Genomic DNA, 15,781 nt, shown 5'->3' with positions numbered 1-15,781 from the left:
ACATATAATTTGACAAGGGGCTTCACAACAAATGACCCCCATAATAGGCTACCATTTAAGTTATTGTTGATACACAACATGACCCTGGCCATGTTGGAGATGGAGATAGTTTATTCATATTAATAATGGTAATAAAAATAGTAATAGTAGGCCAGGGGTAATAATAATAATTATTATTATTATGAGAAGTAGTTATTTGTCTAGCACTTTTCAAAAAAAAGTTTACAAAGATAACACAAAACACAGTTTGGAACGAAACAACAAAATAGAATACAATTAAAAGCTAACGAAAGTAGTCGGAGACGACCAGTTCACTGCCAAACAATCATCCTGGATCAAGGTACCTCTACATAATCCCCAGGATGCTGACAATCCTCTAACAATATTGACAAATTGTTACTCAAGTATGAAGTAGATTAAATGATTTAAGAATTAAACAAAATAAAGGTTGCACCCAGCCAGCCTAACACCACACGTTATGTGACAGCATTACTTGAAGTGGCCTCACCGACATTTACCTAATTGTGACACAATATAAACAAAAACAGGTGCTTTTTCTAGACACCATCAGCATATGTCTATATGAGTTATTTTGTGTGCAAAATACATTTACTTGAGTACTGACTGCACTTGTAGGTATTTGTACTTTACTAGAGTATGTCCAATTTCCAGTACTTTACTAGGCCTATCTACTCCACTACATCTCTGATCCAAATATTGTATATTCACGCACCGAGAACAGCCGACACCGCGTCGCAGCACGTTGTGAGCTTGGAGGTCTGATATTTTCGATATCCACCCTTTTAGAGATTTCAGCCCCTGCCTCTTTAACATTCTCTGCACGTCCCTGCATGACACTTTCAAACGTTCAAATCTGCCGCTGAAACACCATCATCTGGAAACCTGCGACGTACAGTTATGCACAGAGCCTATACAGGGAAAGCAGCAACAAGGTAGTGTCACGAGGCATGTTCTGAATATGTCTCATTCTGTACATGAAGATGTTATGTGAATAGCAATAGACAGGAAACATGTTGTTCTAACAAGCAGGTGACAGTTGTACATCAACAACAGTGACATCCTGTATCCTCTGGCCTGCAGTATCTCGATAAAGAGCACATTGTGTGAGAAACACATGATTTACACATGCAGCATGACACTTAATTTGAACCTGATTATGGGTAGAAAAAAAAAAAGATGCGTCCCGATGCATCGAGTGAGGCGCATGCAGGGGGTCACCAAAATGTCCGTACATGGACAAATGTGTACGTTGCAAGTCTTGTCCGTGGTGTCTTTTTTAAACACCATTATACTATTTATTATATGACCCAATTGCTGAACGTCGAGTCTCCAGGGTTTCTTCAGAATATGTATGACACTGATTTACTACGACACTAGGAGTCTACTAATAATAATAATAATCTTTATTGTCCCCAAAGGGAAATTTGTCTTCACAAGTTTGTTCAACACAAAAAACCATATAACACAAAACATTACAAGACAGCTCCTCAGGGCCCCACTATTCACAGAAAAAACATCCTATAGCGACGGGGGCGCTTGCTTAGCAGATTGTTTAGTGCAGCGATGGCTGAGGGGACAAAACTCCTCTTAAACCGTACCTTGTGCCACTTCAAGGTTCTGTATCTTCGCCCCGATTGCAAGAGGTCGAAGTAGCGATACAGGAGGATGATCAGTGTCATTTGTTATTGACAGTGCTAAGCGTGTGATGGCCTTATCGTTCATATCAGCAAGTGTGGGTGTGGGAAGTCCGATGATCTTGGAAGCAATACAGGTAATACTGTACAGTTTACTAGTACTAGTGGTTTACAAATGTTTTATTTGCTTAACTCACAAGTGTACAAATGGAACCAATGGTTACATTTGTGAGTTACAGACCTGTTATTGGTCATCCAGGATTATCTCTTTATGTGTTTCTGGTCCGTGGCAAAAATGTCCACCACAAGCCAGTATGGCGATGACCCCTGGTCGTTTGCATTTACAGCTTGTAGATTGTCTATTTTCGCTATTTGTGTGTGTGTGTGTGTGCATCTAATTTTGAATTCCCAACAATGAGCCCTGAGTGTGTGGACGCAAAGTGATTCACATTAAAAGAGATAGACTAAAGACTGTAAGATTAAAAGGGTTCGTTCGTGGCGCACCTTTAGTCATTTTCTCAGAAGTTTGTCAACTCAAGGGGCCTATTTTGATGGTGCCTTACCCCTTATGCCTAAACGTATTTCTCTTTTTTTTTTTTTACTATTTTGAAAAACATGTTAAAATACTTAAAATAGCCGAACTACATCGACACATTGTGAGCTTGCAGACATAGAAATGGATTTCAAAATAGTAAAAAAAGGTCAAAGAAGTTTAGGGAAAAGGGGTAAGGCACTGGCGAAAAAAGGGCTCTTTAAGTCTCTAACATAAAAAAAAAAGAAACACACAAGTGGCTGTCTGGCCTAACTGCTGAGAATGACCATAAGGTCGGTCTTGGTCAGAAGTCCTTGTAGCTGTTGAATCCCTTGCCAGAGGAAGCGAGGGGGGGGGGGGGGGCTGAGTGTAGATCATTCAGTCTGAAGTGCTTGAATGAAACCGTTAATTGTTGACATTTTAGAAGTGCGTGTGTTCGCATATGCACATAATGGGTTTGTGTACGCGTATTCAAGCTGGGTTTCAAGAGCATGCACGAGCGTGTCTGTACGCGAGGATGCACATGGATGTAGGTCTTTGAGCACATACCTGCAGGTGCACATTGTATACATCTGTACTACGTATACAAGCAAGTAATGCAAGTATGTGTACATGTTCTTTATGGTCAACATGACAGCTATATGGACATATCGTCACTGTCGGACAGAAACCTCCTATCTCCAAGTTTCAAATGTGTTTTTTTTTTCTCGTAAAGGAAATTAGCCCTGCTACACATACAAGACTGTCGCACAAGACTAGTGAAAATAGCCGATCTACAAGCACACAACGCCTCGCGGTGCAAGGCATTGTGTAATTGTAGATCGGCTATTTTCACTACTTTAAATCATTTTTAATTTAAAATGATAAATAAAATAAAAAAACAAGCGGATTTGGACATACAAGGTTTCCACCTGACAACGACGATATACATTTGGAGAAGGTGCATCACCTGCATGGCCAGCTAAACAGCCTGGTGTGTCCTGAGTGGTCTTTTAAAATAACATGCATGAGGAGCCGTTTTTTTGGGAGGACATTCTCATCCTCTGAGGTCTTTATGGGCAATAAAATGAGCCACGGCCTCATTTTATTTACATTCCCAACATTTTGTACTCGAGGTTAAGGGCATATATTTTCTCAAAACATCTAAACAGCTCAAACCTAATTTAATAGAGAGGATTTTAATAAAAAGGGGGGCTTTGCTTATTTAAGCGTTGTTTGGCATTACTGTTTTGGCAGCTTACTTGCAAAATGCAACTTTTTTTTCTAAAAACCTTTTCAGAAATTCCTGTCTGGCATGTTTTGACTACATGTAACTTAAAAATAAATAAACAAAAGCGCATGGTTTAAAAATGATAATTTTATTTTTAGGTAGGCCTAAATCTCAGGATCAGGTCCCATAACAAACATAATATATTACCTTAATCCTAACCTGTGGTCATATAGCACAATAATTAAACACTTAGAAGGAAATTATGTTTATAAGTTAATCGGGGGCCAAAAGACAGTTTTATCGCCTCTCACTCACTCAAAAACGGACTGAAAATGTGCCAACAACGAACAGCAAAGGAACCATTTATCCTTAAGAACTTTCATTGAACTCTGTGATGGAAATTGGTTCTTCTGACCAAACACGTTGTAATTACTGCTCCATCCATCATCGTGTGTCAAAGAAGCACATTTAAAAACAGAGGCTCACAAACAAGGCCACAGTATACACAGTAAACAGTTAGACCCCAGCACGGGCGTCACAAGGGGGGGAAAAGTGGGACTGAGTTTCTAGGGCCCAAGGTGGAGGGGCCTTAATTATTTTATACTTTAGCTATTGAAAAATAGCAGATTTTTGAAAAGTCATGAAAATGTGTGCAAATCTTTGAATATATGTATTTTTTATGCGAACATTTGTAACTCAAATGTTGCTTCTGGGGGGGTCCCTGGAACTAAATATTTTGAGATGGGAGTCCGTGGGCAAATACATCATTTTGGGGTCCTTCGTATGAAAAGGTTTGAGCACCACTGACATAGAAACATAGGTTTTTCCAAAAACCTTAGAAGGATTTGAGATATTCAAAGGCTTGCACAAATTTTCAAGATTTTTCAAAAATAGCAGATCTACAAGCTTGTGACCTTGTATATCTTCTATTTTTCAATAGTTAAAGCACAAAATAACGCGTAATAATGCGTCCACAGTCTAAATGGGTTAAACGCCCCCCCCCCCGGCCCGCAGTTAATCTTTGCACCCAGGGCCCAGAGTTTGGTGCGACACCCCTGGACCCCAGCCAGAATATAGTCATGCAATAGAGGCTTGTAAACTATCAAGCATCATTAACAATCTCACTCTCTCTTTGGCAACGTTGTTTAATACAACAAATGGAAAAATAAACATAGAAAAGCGTGGTTTGGAGACCAAATAGGAGCACAAGTTGTTTGTATACCTCAAGGGAGTTTTGTGCTTGTAAAAAAAAAAAGTTCTTTATAGGGGGCAGCCAGCAATTTGTCCACCTCTCCCTTTTATTCTAATGCCTTTTTAATAGCCACCATTTCAAGCAGAGAATGCCCTACTAACGTGGATGTCACACTTGACAGCCTGTTTGAGTTTGCATTGTCATCAGGATGCATAATAGGACTGCTATTCAAATGTCATATCCTGTAATTCACTTAGACGTGTGGATCATTTGTCACCAACGGAAAAACTGAAAAATTCAAGCCACTACGTCGGTTTGTGTTAACCCCTCGAGCACTGCAAATAATGAGCACAAATAAAAAGTCTATCAAGAAAAGAATGAAAGAAAGAAAGAAAGAAAGAAAGAAAGAAAGAAAGAAAGAAAGAAACAACCATGGCATACAAACAAACAATAGGAACAATCTGACCACCGTAGAAGTATTTTTTGCTTCCACTAATTGAAATGCAAGAAGCGTCCACTAATTGAAATGCAACAGGCGTCTGTGAGAAACTCACTGGTGATCTCGGTCAACCCGTGGCCAAGTGGAGCGCACAGTTGCGACGGCAGTGTTCCCAAGGAGAACGCAGTGGCGCTGAAAAAATGCACTCTGTGTTTTCACCCCGTCTAACAATGCAGTACAATGCTGCACGGGACGCCAGGGGAGATTGCGTAAGCCAGGAGGAGTAATTGCAGTGATTGGCCACCCCTTCTGGACCGGTAAAACTGATTGATTGCACAAGAAAAAACCCATCAACATTCAGTGACACAGGGAGATATTGAGAGAGGAACAGAGGAAGAGGGAGAGCATTAGAGAAAGACAAAGAGGGGGATGAAGAAAGACAAAGAGAGAAGGGGATTGAGACACACACACACACACACACACACACACACACACACACACACACACACACACACACACACACACACACACACACACACACACACACACACACATACACACAGACACACACAGACACACACACACACACACACACACACACACACACACACACACACACACACACACACTGACGATCTTAGCGTAGAGAAGTTGAATTCTTTCTCTATCCAACCTGAGTGCACCGAGTTCTTGGCAGAGATGTGACCCTAATCCAGAAAAGCGCATCAGTCGTAATATGAGCTTTGAAATACCACAGCTGTGTCCTTGCAGGTAAATTCTTTCCCACTGACATTCTGCATTCCCTCTCTGACTTCCCATTGTCTAGTCGTGCTGTCAGCATTCCTTCCTGTCTTTGTTTTCCTTCTCCAAATTATCTGAAGATGGAGCAATCTGTCCAGACCCAAAATAGACTTCTCAAAAAACTTGGAAGGTGCGAACATTTTCAAGAACAAATCTTTTTTCCCTCAGTGAATTGAATATTATTTGGACATACACGTCAGAACTGCAAGTAATGTAGCAGGCAGCTACATAGTATACCGTACATCATGCACGTACACCAGTTGATTTATCTGAGAACTGACAAGAACATTGCTTTTTGACAAGAACATTAACATTAAGTCCATTTCTTTTTAATAAGTTGAGTTTTATTTGGACACATTTTGTCTTGTAGGTAATTTAAGGACACCAACCGAGACGTGTGAACAGACATAAACATAAACACAGACGTAAACATGTCGGGGTAAATCATTGTGAAAAGCCACATGCAAATATTTTGTCTGAAAGCTTTTCAACAACAAACACATCATTCACCGCTTTAAGTACCCTTTTAAAAGGATCTTGATTTAACCTTTAACTGAGGTGTTGCTGTGAATCATGTCCCCGGCAACCTCTTCAAAAGGTTCCCTCCATATACCATGACCTGTGGGTTTGCCCCACTGATTTATGTCCCTGGCTGGAGTTTGAAGCAAATAAGCCTCCCCCATCCCTACTGTTCTTTCCTCACATGCAGCTTGATGTACTTTTTTTACCACTCAGTGGCGTCAGTTCAGAAAAAGCTAAGGTATGGCAACATGACTGGTGTCTTGCACGCGCGCGAATGATACATTCATTTTAAGAAGTACATTTAATTGTTTTCCCCATTTCTACGGTTTCTTGGGCTGGATATGGCAGCCTGGAACAGTTGTTCAAGTGCCGCTAAACTTGGCATGTTAGTAAACGTGCCACAATTAACAATAATGCATTGCACCTGTGCAGCTGACCCTCGGAACCTGGGAATATATCATTCTGTCAAGATGGGGAGAATACAAGTGTGGACAATATAATTATAATACCTGGTTAAAGTGACCATTTTGTTAAATTTGTAGTTATTTTACTGTAATTTAACAACATAATAACCAGCACAGATAGACAAAGAGACATTCATGGATTTATATTTAAAAGCAACTTTTATTTTCCCCCCTGGACCCAGGGTATGGCAGCTGCATACCCCTGCCATACCCAATTGACGCCCCTGTTACCACTTAGTCAGGGGATATCTTAAAAAGTCCTGGAATAAATTCTTTACCAAAAAATGTCTTCACCAATGGGTTTGTAAAGGTGTCTAGTAACACATCTCACAAAGACTGAAATTCAGTTTCCCTAGGAGAATCCGTTACAGCTGCTGAAAGTTGGGGTCCCATTATGAACTATACAGGATAAAACACAGCAAAATAAATTTGCTTTAAGTAGCAAGTGAGGGGTCAAACCAGGGTTTTTTCATGATTCTGAATCCATTGCACGCATTTGTTTTGCACAGAAACGATTCCATGCAGGGCTAAAAATGGCTTTCAGCAGCTGTAACAGATTATCCTAGGCAAACTGAATTTCAGTCTTTGTGAGATGTGTTACTAGACACCTTTACAAACCCCTTGGGGAATCATTTTTTTGGTAAGGAATGTATTCCAGGATTTGACACTATTTTTGAAGATATCCCCTGACTAACTGTACTAGAGAAAGTAGAAATCAAACCAAATCAACGTTTACCGTATGTATATCACATTCTAATGCAACTAAATGCACTTCACAGCAATGACGGGGTCTGCGAAAAAGTTTGCTAATAATATGGGGTCGTGAGATCAAACAAGAACTGACATGAACATTGCGGCAATTTGCGGAAATTGAGGCAATTTCACAATGCCTTGAACACTGAGAACCCCTGCATTACACCAGTGGTTCTCAACCTGTGGGTCAGGACCACCAGGGGGGTCCACAAATTATTGTGGGGGTTCCCCAGGTAATTAACTTAATGTGCAATATTGTTTTCTCACTCAACAGTAAACAAACTAACATAAAGTTAATTGTATAGAGGGTATCGGCACATTTCTAAAGTGACAATTAAGGGACTTTTTAATACCTCTAAAATTACGAATTTAAACATTGGCCAAATTGTCAAATATCCGAGGAAGAGATCATGAAAATAGCCGATCTACACGCGTTGCGAGGCGTTGTGAGCATGTAGGCCTAGATCATGATGCAGCACATTTTATCTCGGACACCGTCGCCCGTGTGTCCAGTTTGGTGACTCAGCGTCCTTGGTCCTTATCAGTTGGGTCTTAAAGAGGCACTTCTACACAGCAAAGTATTGAGTTAGTTAGTTGCCAGCAGTGTCATCACCATCACCAAATCACAAATAATACAATGTTGTTGTGTTATCAAAGCTTACCCGGTGGCCTGTGTTCTTGTTGTTCTGGACATATAGGCCGGGCTCTGGATACATTTTACAATGCTCGAACATAATGAAATGATACGATTCAGAAGCGTTAAGTGGGTATGGCAAGGTATGGCATCTGCCATACCTTGGCTAAAGGGGAAAACAATTAAATGTACTTCTTTTTTGTTTTGTAAAATTTTTATCCCAAGATTTTGCAGACCATTTTTCACCCAGTGCCAATTATCTAATGTAATCCTGGGCGCTACACTCCCTCTGCCAACCTGGGGAGAGCAACAGACTATAAAATGTACTTCTTAAAATAAATTCATATAGTGCCTTTTGCTAAGGTATGGCAACATGACTGTCATGTTGCCATACCTTAGCTTTTGCTGAACTGACGCCACTGATATGATTGGACACGATTCCAAATGTTACACCGCATAAGCAACTAATAATTGATTAATAATGATCAATAAAGCAGACATCATGCAATACAGTATACGTGACAAAGTCTTGAAATCGAAAATGCTCTCAGTGGTGGAAGCAGTAACTACTGCATGTGCCCGCCCTGAGCTTCTTTCTGCTGTCCTCCACTCAGTGATTACATTGTTCTCCCCCTGTGGCCCAAAGGTCAGCTCTTGGGCAAAAACAAGATGGATGTCAATATGACAATGAGACCAGTCATTAATGGACCGCATGGTTAAGAAAAATGATTTGATAAAACGTGAGCACAGCTGAAAGCTCTTGTGTAATTATGATGTATTATTTATGCAATACACACGCATGCACGCACGCGCGCACACACACACACACACACACACACACACACACACACACACACACACACACACACACACACGCACACACACACGCACACGCGCGCGCGCGCACAGACACACTGTAACAGATTAGACCACAATTTTTCTCATGAACCTTGACTCGGGCTGCTTAACGTTCATGACATGGGCCTTGGCGTGTTTCACAGCATTGTGGCCGAGTCAGACTATGTCTGCTGGAACTGAATCAACAGGAAAAAAACAAGTAGATAAAGATGACAGTGGGCTTTAACCAATAAGACAGAGGACATAGACCTCTAACCTGCTCCCACTAAACTCCCTGACCCCTCAACTCCGTTTAATTTATGTTATGGACGCCCTGTTTCACTACAACATTTGGACACTCTTGGACACAGGACTGGTAATATAGCCTAAGTATTAATCCAAATCCAAATCCTTTTATTTTTTCTTTGTAAACTTCCAAAAAGATTCCTATTTGGGGGGGGCACGGTGGTGCAGTCGGTAGTGCTGTCGCCTCACAGTGGTGCGAGGCGTTGTGTGCTTGTAGATCGGCTGTTTTCACTAGTTTAGTTCATTTTTAAAACGATAAATATAAAACGAAAGGTCTTGAACATACAAGGTTTCCACCCGATAACGACGATATATATATATAAAAAAAAAAAGATTCCAATTTGGAGAATATTAGACCTTGGGTTCATATGTCTTAGCTCCTTGTTTTTGGATATTTTGGTTGAAGGAAACCCGATCCTGAACGGATCATTTTTCCCATACTTGTCCTCAACTGGTCCCGCGTTTAGCAGCGAGCAGGGGTGGCCTGGCCGTGTGAGAGAAATGAGAGAAGAGGATTTAGTTTCCCAGCGGGGGGGGAGAAGGAGAGAGACTGTGTGGAAGGGGATAGCTGGTTCTGGATCAGGTCTGGAGAACGAACCCCTGCATGCCCTTCCCTAGCTGTCCATCCCCGATCATCTCTCATTTCAGGGCATGTTGGTCAGGGTACTAAAGTATCGTTAGATTTTCAATAGGAATTCAATTTTAAAAAATCATTTTTCTCTCAATTTTCTAATTTTCTAGCTCCCCATAAAATCAAATATTGGTTCATTTTTCCAATTTTCTAGCTTGCAAAAAAATCAGGAAAATGCTTCAATTTTTTAAATGTGTGATTCATATTTGTCATTATTTGATTTGGAACCGACAAAGGAAAAACATCTTTAAAAAAGGTATTTTTCATTTTTTTACCACATTACGAATATCAAAAAATGGACCAATTTTTCAAATTTTCTAGCTTGCAAAAAAATCAGGAAAATGCTTCAATTTTTTAAATGTGTGATTCGTCTTTGTCATTATTTGATTTGGAACCGACAAAGGAAAAACATCTTGAAAAAGGTATTTCTTAATTTCTTACCCCATTACAACAATCAAAAAATGGGCCCATTTTTCCAATTTTCTAGCCCACAAAAAAATCAGGAAAATGCTTAAAATTTGCTCAATTTTTTGAACGTGTGATTCATATTTTGGCATTATTTGATTTGGAACCGACAAACAAAAAATAGGCCCATTATTCAATTTTCAAGTCCAGGAAAGAAATCGTCATCATGAATGTCACGTGACCACGTGTCAAGTCACATGGTACACAACTTCAAAATAAAAGCTGTAGGCTAGTCTAACATCCAAGTAATAGGATCAACATGCAGGCAGGCAGGGGGTCCATGAGGGGTTTACAAGGGGGTCCATGGCTGGTTCCCAAAGTGTGGTTTGCGGACCCCCAGGGTTTCTATGGCTGGTTCACAACAGCCTGGTACACGTACAGCCATGGCTGGTTCCCAAAGTGTGGTTCGGGGACCTCTTGAGGTCCATGACGGATTTCCAAGGGGGTCCATGGCTGGTTAGCAATAAATGTGATTCGGGGACCTCTGGGGGTCCCTGAGGGGTTTCCAAAGGGGTCCATGGCTGGTTAGCAATAAGTGTAATTGCGACCGTAGGTCGCTACTTACTATCACAGCCTGCACAAACTGTCCGTCTGTCTGTCTGTCTGTCCCTCTGTCTGTCACACCTCACACGTCACACTATTGCCCTGCTCATATCTCCGCAACCGTTGGTCCGATCCATGCCAAATTTTGCACACACGCTCCTTGCCTGCCAAACTACAACCTCCAAGGACCCCCGGACCTCCAGGGACCCCCAGGTCCCTGGGGGACCCCCAGATGTAAAAAATGACCAAATATGCAAAAATGACCAAATGACCACCCCAACGGGGCTGCTCACGGGGAATTCCCGGGGACCACCGACTCCTGCTGCTCCAGAACGGATGCCAAAGTGGTGGCGCCCCCAGTGGAGGACCCCCTCCACTGCAGCTCACATAAAATGCCGTAACTCGGGCTAGGAGCGTCCGGGAGAGCCGGGGCCGGTACCTATTCGTCCGCCAAGGCAACGTGGAGACCCCACCCCTCATTTCTCACATGGCCCTCTTCTAGCGCCACCATGAGGCCGATTCTTGCAAAACACATTTTTGGACACTGCTCCTACAGATTTTGCCCTAAAATCACGCACATCGGTACACAGTATGTCTACACATTGCCCACACAACTAGGAACCAATGGCAGTTACAGCCCTCTTTGTGTATACATGTGACCTACGGTCGCTTATCTCCCGATTAGGGAGTCTTACTGGTAGTGTAATAGGTGAAATAGTGTAATAGTGCATTACTTGTAATATTGAAATAGCATAAATGTTATTGCGACCGTTAGGTCGCAGTTACTATCAAAACCTCGACCAGCTGTGAGTCCGTCCGTCCGTCCGTCCGTCCGTCCGTCCGTCCGTCCGTCCGTCCGTCAGTCTGTCTGTCTGTCTGTACACGTCACACTTTTGCCCTGCTCATATCTCCGCAACCGTTGCCCAGATCCATGCCAAATTTTGCACACATACTCCTTGCCTGCCAAACCACAACCGCTTCTTGCAAAACACATTTTTGGACACTGCTCCTACAAATTTTGCCCTAAAATCACGCAAAGCGGTACACAGTATGTCTACACTGTCCAAGATAGCGCCACCATCAGGGCGATTTTTCAAACACATTTTTGGACTCTGCTTTTACAGATTTTGCCGTAAAATCACGCAAAGCGTGATTTTAGGATGCCCTGATGGTGGCGCTATCTCGGACAGATCCATGCTGATGACATGAGTGTAGACATAATGTGTACCGCTTTACGTGATTTTAGGGCAGAATTTGTAGGAGCAGTGTCCAAAAAATTATGTGTTTTGCAAGAACTCATGGTGGCGTAGAAGAGGGAGAAATGGGGTAGTGGTTTGGCAGCCAAAACCACTATGAGAAGGGCAAAAGTGTGACTGAAAGTCTGACTGACAGACTGACTGACAGACTGACAGCTGGTGGAGGTTTTGATAAGAATGCACTATTACACTATTTCACCTATTACACTACCAGTAAGACTCCCTAATCGGGAGATAAGCGACCGTTGGTCGCTTATCTCCACAAAAAGGCCAAAAGTTTGTTTTACCAAAATCGTCCTGATGGTGGCGCTGGATGGGACAGATGCGTTTTGATTACATGACTGTAGAGATACTGTGCGATTTGTGTGATTTTAGGGCAAAATCTGTAGGAGCAGTGTCCAAAAATGTGTTTAAAAAAATCGGCCTGAAGGTGGCGCTAAATGGGACAGATCCATGTTGATGAGATGAGTGTAGACATACTGTGTACCGATTTGCGTGATTTTAGGGCAAAATATGTAGGAGCAGTGTCTCTGTGTAGCGATTTGCGGGATTTTAGGGCAAAATCTGTAGGAGCAGTGTCCAAAAATGTGTTTTAAAAAATCGGCCTGAAGGTGGCGCTATATGGGACAGATCCATGTTGATGAGATGAGTGTAGACATACTGTGTAGCGATTTGCGTGATTTTAGGGCAAAGATTGTAGGAGCAGTGTCCAAAAATGTGTTTTAAAAAATCGGCCTGAAGGTGGCGCTATATGGGACAGATCCAAGTTGATGACATGAGTGTAGACATACTGTGTACCGATTTGTGTGATTTTAGGGCAAAAATTTTAGGAGCAGTGTCCAAAAATGTGTTTTGCAGAATCGGCCTCATGGTGGCGCTAGAAGAGGGCCATATGAGAAATGAGAGGTGGGGTCTCCGCGCCGCCGAGGCGGACGAATAGGTACCGGCCCCGGCTCTCCCGGTCGCTCCTAGCCCGAGTTAAGGCATTTTATGTGAGCTGCAGTGGAGGGGGTCCTCCACTGGGGGCGCCACCACTTTTGCATCCGTTCTGGAGCACCAGGAGTCGGTGGTCCCCGGGAATTCCCCGTGAGCAGCCCCGTTGGGGTGGTCTTTTTTGCACATTTGGTCATTTTTTACACCTGGGGGTCCCCCAGGGACCTGGGGGTCCCTGGAGCTCCGGGGGTCCTTCGAGGTTGTAGTTTGGCAGGCAAGGAGTTTGTATGGAAATTTAGGCATGGATCGGGGCAACGGTGGCGGAGATATGAGTAGGGGGAAAGTGTGACGTGTGACGAGTGACGTGACGGAGGGAAGGACAGGCTGACGGCTGGTGGAGGTTTGGATAGTAGAGAGTGTAAAAGTAACTGCGACCTACTACGGTCGCAATTAAACACACTTATTGCTAACCAGCCATGGACCCCCTTGGAAACCCCTCAGGGACCCCCAGAGGTCCCCGAACCACACTTTGAGAACCAGCCATGGACCCCCTTGGAAATCCGTCATGGACCTCCAGAGGTCCCCGAACCACACTTTGGGAACCAGCCATGGCTGTACGTGTACCAGGCTGTTGTGAACCAGCCATAGAAACCCTGGGGGTCCCCAAACCACACTTTGGGAACCAGCCATGGACCCCCTTGTAAACCCCTCATGGACCCCCTGCCTGCCTGCATGTTGATCCTATTACTTGGATGTTAGACTAGCCTACAGCTTTTATTTTGAAGTTGTGTACCATGTGACTTGACACGTGGTCACGTGACATTCATGATGACGATTTCTTTCCTGGACTTGAAAATTGAATAATGGGCCTATTTTTTGTTTGTCGGTTCCAAATCAAATAATGCCAAAATATGAATCACACATTCAAAAAATTGAGCAAATTTTAAGCATTTTCCTGATTTTTTTGTGGGCTAGAAAATTGGGAAAATGGGCCCATTTTTTGATTGTTGTAATGGGGTAAGAAATTAAGAAATACCTTTTTAAAGATGTTTTTCCTTTGTCGGTTCCAAATCAAATAATGACAAAGACGAATCACACATTTAAAAAATTGAAGCATTTTCCTGATTTTTTTGCAAGCTAGAAAATTTGAAAAATTGGTCCATTTTTTGATATTCGTAATGTGGTAAAAAAATGAAAAATACCTTTTTTAAAGATGTTTTTCCTTTGTCGGTTCCAAATCAAATAATGACAAATATGAATCACACATTTAAAAAATTGAAGCATTTTCCTGATTTTTTTGCAAGCTAGAAAATTGGAAAAATGAACCAATATTTGATTTTATGGGGAGCTAGAAAATTAGAAAATTGAGAGAAAAATGATTTTTTAAAATTGAATTCCTATTGAAAATCTAACGATACTTTAGTACCCTGACCCATGTTTATGTTAGTGCATTTTTTCCGCTCTGATAGTGCCGAAGGGGAATTACCTCATGAGATATGAGACTGTTGCTAGCTTTGAGCGACAGTCTTTGCATGGGGAGCGTGGCATTATCTCGACGTTCGATAGTTCGGCGTCACATTCGTACGACGCTGCCTGGTGAAGGCTAACCTGGTGAAACGCTAACTGGCCGACGCTGGTAAATGTTAACCTGGTGAATGTTAACCTGGTGAATGCTACTATGCCTAAACCTAACCCTAACCCTTACCCTAACCTTAGTAAAACAATGCCTAAACCACTTTACGGGGGGAAAAAAGTACACATTTGAAACTCGGAGATACAAGGTTTCTGCCTGACAGTGACGGTATGTCACTGTTTATGGTTTCCTATGGAAATAATCTTAGTCTTTTCTAGGATCTCCTTTTAGTTGACCTTGTACCAGTGAACTGTACCATCATGAAACTGTACCTTTTTCTATGCAAACTTCTAATAAAGTCTTCAATCAATCAATCAATCTCATGTCCATGTTTAGACCAAAGGGCTGCTACCATGTTTGTAAACAATACAAATTACGCATCGTGTGCATGGTGGTAGTATTTTTAGAGCATCTCTAAAGTCATTATTCTCGGTCAAGAGAGAGAAACGTTACCCTACAGCAGGGGTCAGCAAACTTTTTTAGTGCTAGATAGTCTACGTGCAAAGTCAACATAATTTTTAATGACACCCCATCACAAATTCACAAACATTGTTATAACGATCATTAGACTCAGAGCAATAACCCACCTATCTCCCTGACTCCCTCCCCAGTCAGAGTTGCTGTAAATTAGGTGAATTAATTTGACCACATTTAAAAGAACATTTGAAAATTAAAATCCTCTCTCCCACACTTCTGCCAGTGTGCCAGTCATCATCACCCTCCCCAGTGCCAATGTTGGCACCCGTGCCTAAGGTTGCCTACCCATGCCCTACAGGTTGTCTTGGGTGGGTTTCTTCCAGAACCACTAAACATTCAAAAACAAATGTGGCAGGACTCCAACAAAACAAAAGACATCCTTTTGCATAGGGACATATTAGGAGAAAGGTCATGGTATCCTTGTTGTACAGCCTGCACATCCCAGTGTCTGTACACAGCGTTAGAGTTCCGCTTAATCACTCTGTGTATAGATATATG

Source organism: Nannobrachium achirus (assembly GCF_963921795.1).
Source record: "Nannobrachium achirus genome assembly, chromosome: 17".
NCBI classification, from domain to species: Eukaryota; Metazoa; Chordata; class Actinopteri; order Myctophiformes; family Myctophidae; genus Nannobrachium; species Nannobrachium achirus.
This window is presented reverse-complemented; position numbering follows the sequence as displayed.